The 6,159-nt window shown below is 44.3% G+C and overlaps 1 non-coding gene across 1 annotated transcript; it reads right to left on the minus strand.

Moving 5' to 3' along the window:
• Positions 1–338: 338 nt before the first annotated feature.
• Positions 339–480, minus strand: LOC116902555. Its single transcript, XR_004388154.1, has one exon. It is a non-coding gene; the product is annotated as a small nucleolar RNA SNORA48 (small nucleolar RNA).
• Between the last annotated feature and the right edge of the window lie 5,679 nt (positions 481–6,159).

The following is a 6,159-nucleotide window of genomic DNA, read 5'->3' on the forward strand; positions in this document are numbered from 1 at the left end:
GCCTCAGCATGGCCTCAGATGGCAGGGCTAGCTATCCACAACAGGATGTTCCATCTTTCTTCAGAATGCTCAAGCTGTTCCTCTTCTATTTCTCTCCCATCTGACCACCACGTACTCACACACTGTAGTAGGCTGGCTGTGTGGTTGGTGGGCTCCCAGGTGACATCCTCCATCCACACTGGGCGGCATGTTAGCAAGCAGATATCTACGCTGTGCTATGCTATGCCCCCTGTGCTGTGCACTAGAGGGCATGTCTGTGGGAGACACGACAGTCCTTAGGTCTTTCTCTCCCTCCTTCACGCTGTGCTGCTTGGATTTAATTTGATTTGAGTTGATTTTTATTCATCCTAGGCATAAGACAGCCTTGGCCACCAAGCCAGGTATCAAACTAGGATGAACAAAGGTCTGCCAACTGCTTTGCCTCTGACTGATATAAGACCAACACCAACAAGGTGTCTCTTTGCCCGTTGCCAGGGGACAAAGGTTTTTTTCTTTTCTTTCTTGTTTTTAAAGTACAAGATGGTTGGGATATTTATTTATTTTTAACCCTTCCTGCTGAAACATGAGAAAGATAATGGCAGAAGGTCCTGGTTGGAGCACAGGGCTCATATGACTACTGTGATAGCCCAATGGGAACAGAGAGCCTATCATGAAGTAGGTGTTGAATAAAAGGAAATTGTAACAGTAATGATGCTCTGGACCCCGTGGGCAACTTTCCTGACTGCTAGAGGTGGCAAGGAGCTGGGAGGCATCATCTCTGCCTTAGAAGGCAGAAGTCCAGATGTTGGATGGCTCAAGAAGGAACATTTTATACCATTATTCCGGCTAAGCTCTTTGTGCCCAGAGCTCTTCATGCTCCTATCAAGAAGTTCAGCTTAGAATAAATCGAGAGGTCTTTGTCAACAACATGCATTCTGATCTCTTTATAGATAGAGATCAATGTAGTGTGGCATTCTGGGTCTTCCCCTAGATCATTTATCTATATTTTTATGTGTCTGTCTGCCTAGCTGTGCTGGGGCTATGAGGCATTTCTAAGTCTTGACCCTGGCCACCTTGCCTGGCCTTTGTCAGAGCTTGTAGCTGTGTGATTTAGTAGGGTGTGTGCTGTCTCATAGGCTTTCCCTGGAGGCTGTCAGCCTCCTCAGTTCGTGTGACTTGTGTCATCTGTCAGGACAGGCACACTTTACTTACTAGTTTTCACACACTCAAGTTAAGTCTTTCTTCCCTTCCCTGCCTTACCTGGGTCTGTATGGACCAAGGATGTGAGAGATGGGGAAGGCATGCATATTTATTCAGAAGCAATTTTGCAGAAGGATTGCAGACTTCTTTTGTGGTCATATTGACTCTGCTGTTTCTTGATAAGTGATACTGGCAAATTACTCATATTTCTGTTTCCTTATCTGTAAAGTGGGGATAATAAAATTACTGAATTCAGAGGATCAAGAGGATTAAATAAAACAATCCTCATAGATTGAAAAGAGCAGTCGCCATCATTTTAGGTATAACAACAAAACCACTTATTATCATTTTTCCAATCCGAATCTGTCACTGAAACGCCTGATTTCACCCTACTGTGCCTCACCAAGGATGCCTGTGATGCAAAGCTTGGAAAACTTAACTACTTTTCCTCTGCATTCTCATATATGTGCAGGAAATTCTGCAGATGCGCACTTTTAAAGAAGCATTACTGAAAAAAAAAAAAAGCAACAGGTGGCCAGATGGTAATGACCGAAAACAAGGTCTCTTCTGTCTAGAAGAACAACTGAGTGGCATTCGGGTGTATGATAAGATAGAATGCACTTCTGGAGACATCATATGCGGTCCAAGTGAAAGGAGGGCAATGTGGACTCTTGCCAGAGGGTGTGAGATTAGGGAAGAGAGCAGAACCAGACGCTTGGAGGATGTTTTATTTCCCAGCTGTCACATCTGGGAGTTTAGCATCCTAGCTGTCACATCTGGGAGTTCAGTACTATCTTTTTCTTCCAAGACTGTCTTTTAGAAGACAGAGAGGAGGTCACCTCCTGATGATAAATATTCTCGTGGTTTACGATCCTAAGAGTGTCATTTTGTTCACCAAATCACAGCCATTATGGAAAATCTCATAATGACTCTGGTCCCTGTGGGGAAGGACATTGTTTTGGTGCTAGCACTTCTCACTGGAGTGCCATTCCCTTCTATTTCTACGTCCTGAGAAGGTGAGGTAGAGGTAGTGATGTGGTTTTCATTTCTCAGTTGCTTAGAAATCATTGTTTTCCCAGAATTGTCCTCCAAATCTTCATGGTAAGTTAATCTTCTGATGTCTAGCTCTGGCTCAAATGGCTTCTATTTCTGAAGAACACCTGGAGAACTATTGCCTCCTTTCCCAAGAGTGGGTACATGTTTAAGCCCAACAGATACTTCTTCACTAAGGCTTTGAACACTAAACCTATACCTGGAGGTGTGGGCACAGTTAGAGAAATAGTGGAAGACTGATTGGAGTTATGGACAATCATAGACGTGGTTTTCTTCACTGAGGCTGCTTCTGCTTTGACTCTCGATTCAGATAAATATTTAAGTATGAGAGGCGCTGAGGGGAAGGATGGAGGAGAGGCTATCACAGAGTGCAGATCTCTACAGAACCTAGTGTTCAGATTCTTGCTTGAACTGGTCCACACATTCCAACATTTTAGCATCCAGATCTGACCCCTTATAATGCTTCTTGCTCCCCAAAGTGGCTTCCAGATCTTTTGTTGGAATATGGACTTTGATTCGAGAATCAGAATATCAAGTCTCTACTGTAGAGCCTGTGAGGAAGAGGCTTAGAGCTGGGGTTAAGCAGGCTCCAGGCTATCTGGGATCAGGTCATCTGAGCTCAAGTCCTCTTGTCCCACTTTGTGAAGGCCACCAAGCTGTGATTACAAAAAGTACTAGCACAAGACCCAATTTCAGTTGATATCAGGAAACCCTGGTCAGCAGGCTGAAAGCCAAATACTAAGGGAAGGCTTACCAGAAGGAACTGTGTGTCTTAATCATGTGACAATCTAAGCATGAGCTCCAAGATGCCCATCACATTAGCTAACACGTCTGGTTCTGTTCCCACTGCCACATAGAACCTCCCAGTAAACAGGGGGAACATATTCCTTTCCCTTTAAGCACCTGATCCACAGTTTCTGCTCATAAACTGCTGGCTTCAGTTAGATTTAGTGTTGGGGAAGGTAATATTTGTTCAGTATCTAGTGTCCAGGCATCTATTTACAGGAGAAAGAAAGATAACCATGGCTTCTACGTGGCATTGCAAACATTTTTATAATCACCTAAGTCATCCCAGACTCTCTTAACAGTATGAGTCATGCTGCTAATAGAATTGGAAGGACTAAATGATCCAATGCAGGTTCTCATGGGGTTTTTTCAAGGCTGGCAGTGAGCTGACCACATCTAGCAGGGGCTCCAGAACATTTCAGAGCATGTTTTCCCATGTGGCACTATATACTGTTTCTCCTGAAGTTTTTCTATTTCCATTATTTGTTTTCTGGCCAGCTGAGCTCAAGGGAAGATTCTGTAACCTCTTTTAGCGAAGGTTGAGACCACTGTCTCTAAGACTGTACCCTTCTGAAAGAACTGACCTTCGCCCCAGCTACCAATTAGCTTCCTGTTAGTTCTGTTTATATTCCACTCTCCAGACTACTACTAGAGAACAGGGTGGATATTTGAGAGGTCATCCGTGAGGAACTTGTCTACAGAGTTGGCAGGTAGCATCCTGTCTCTGGAGAATTGGTATTCAATGTAGTGGTGAATTAATTAAACCACTTTGGCTTCCAGGTCACACACATGCAGCACCTACCCAAGAGCTCTGGATTCACAAAGGGAAGACACACACACACACACACACACACACACACACACACACACACACACACGCACGCACGCGCGCGTGCGAGTGCACTGATATGCCCTGATTCCCTCAATGACTGGACACTAGTAAACCTCCCCATAGCTAGCAAACACTCCCCTCCATTATTCCTGAGTTAACGTCTTTTAAAATCTATATATCATCTCTGCTACCCCAGACCTGTAGGTCCTCTTTCCCAGATTCTTACATGCCCTTGGGGCTTTGAGTTTCATCTTTCATTGTCATGGTGATTCTCCTCCTCTTCCCCATCTCTCTTGGTCCCTTGCCTGCACAATCTAAAAGTCCTGCCCAGTTTCCCTGCCCAGCCATTGGCTGTATGGCAATTCTTTATTACCAATAGCTGGGGCTAGGGACCCTTAGGTCTGAAAGTGCGGCTTTTGGGAGGTGAATAAGATAAAGCACTAGAACCAATTCCCAACAACTTAATGCTTAGATTTAACTCATTTTTGGACTCAGAGGTTATATAGAACTGGGAGTGGAACTCCTGACATTTTACCAAGATGTGTATACATGTAATGCAACTCCCTGGACTTCTTAGATCCTGGTTAATGAGACAGATATACCAAGGTATTGGCAGTAGGACTGAAGGAGAAGGAGGACACACACACACATACATGCACGTGGTGGGGGTTCCTTTATTGCTTTATATGTCCCTTGGTTGCTTAGTGTGAAATAATTATGAGGGATTAGAGGTGACTAAATTATAGACTGAGATTGTTCTGGATCCGTATCACACCTCTGTCCCTTAATATCAAAGCAATAAGCAAAGGATCAAGTCAAATCTCGGTTTACAATTTATTAAAGGGAATCTTAAAATTATTATTATTATTAATTATTGTTGTTGTTAAATGGAGACTCTATGATTTCTGATTTTATAGGTTAATATGAAAATAACAAGGACTATGTAAGCTAGCTTGCTAAAGTTCTCTTTCCTTCCCTCCCCAAATCTTTACATTCTTTTTTTCTTTTTTCTTTGTTGCAATGGGAGATTCAGGACAAAGGGTTAGACTTTTTTTTTTTTTTTTTTTTTTTTTTTGGAGCTGGGGACCAGAACCCAGGGCCTTGTGCTTGCTAGGCAAGAGGTTAGACTTCTGAGGCGCTTGACTAACAATGTTTCTTCTCTAGTCTTTTGAGATAGGAACTTGCTCTGAGAATTCATTTGCTAACTGACTTTTCTGGAGTTGGTTGACTGCAGAGTTCCTGTCCCACTTACCTTCCTCTTGGGCATGACAAAACTAAGGCCTTATAGTCTGTCCCCTTCTAGGGAGATGCAGAGAGGAGGACATGGTGCTGGTGCCCTGAACGTCTTGACTGAGCCCAGGGAGCTCCCATCCTGCACACTTGGTGACACCACCCTTGCAGGATAGATTGGGTCTCCCCTCTCTTCTTTTCCTCCCCATCTGGGAAGAACTCAAGCAAGGAGGTTGAAAAGCTTTCCGGAAGGCTGCATTAGTGAATTCCTATGCCTTCTCACAGGAGCAGTTGGGATCTTCTGATCTCAATATGCAAAGAGGCTGGAAACATGTAAATCAGCAGCTCTCAGGTCAGCAAAAAATAGATCAGCTGCTCCCTCCCTTTCCCCTCCCTCCCTCAGAACTGCTCCTGTCCCCATGTCCTATCTATTTCTTCCTGTTCCTTACCTTGAGCTCATGTCTCTCCCTATGTCCCTCCCTCTCTGCTCTTTTCTTCCCTTTACCCCCTCTACCTCATGGTTTTTACCCCCTCTTTCCTGTTTCTTTCCCACATTTCCTTTGTGTCTTCTTGCTCTTGGTACCTTCCAGACCAGGGTATGAGTGGAACCATGGGACGTTGCTCACCAAAGTCTGGAAGCACAACATACTGATATTTGCAGGAATCCAGAGGCGTTTCGATTCCTTGATTCCTATGTTGGGGCATCAGGAAGGCAAGGGAAGCTCATGGCCTTGCTAGGGGCTGACCTTAGACAGCTACCCACCCACACAAAGATCACATGAAATAATGCAGATGTCTAGTTCAGAGAAATTGAATTGGCTAACAATTACCAGCCATTATTCTCAAAGATAACTACAGTGCAGTCCCAAGGCAAGGCCCAGGCATAGCTGAGTGAACAGGCTTGGGGTTGTCTGGGAAATGCTATTGTAATTGATTGTGTATGGCAACCAGAGATGTCAGGTTGGGAGGGTGCCACTGGGTAAACACAAACTCCTGGCTCTGTATTTTCATAGCTGTATAACTTAGGTCTCATCAAAGGTTCAGGGTCCTAGGTTCATGGAGAGCTGACTTGGTTCTGA

Source organism: Rattus rattus, chromosome 5, assembly GCF_011064425.1.
Source record: "Rattus rattus isolate New Zealand chromosome 5, Rrattus_CSIRO_v1, whole genome shotgun sequence".
In the NCBI taxonomy this organism is placed as follows: Eukaryota; Metazoa; Chordata; class Mammalia; order Rodentia; family Muridae; genus Rattus; species Rattus rattus.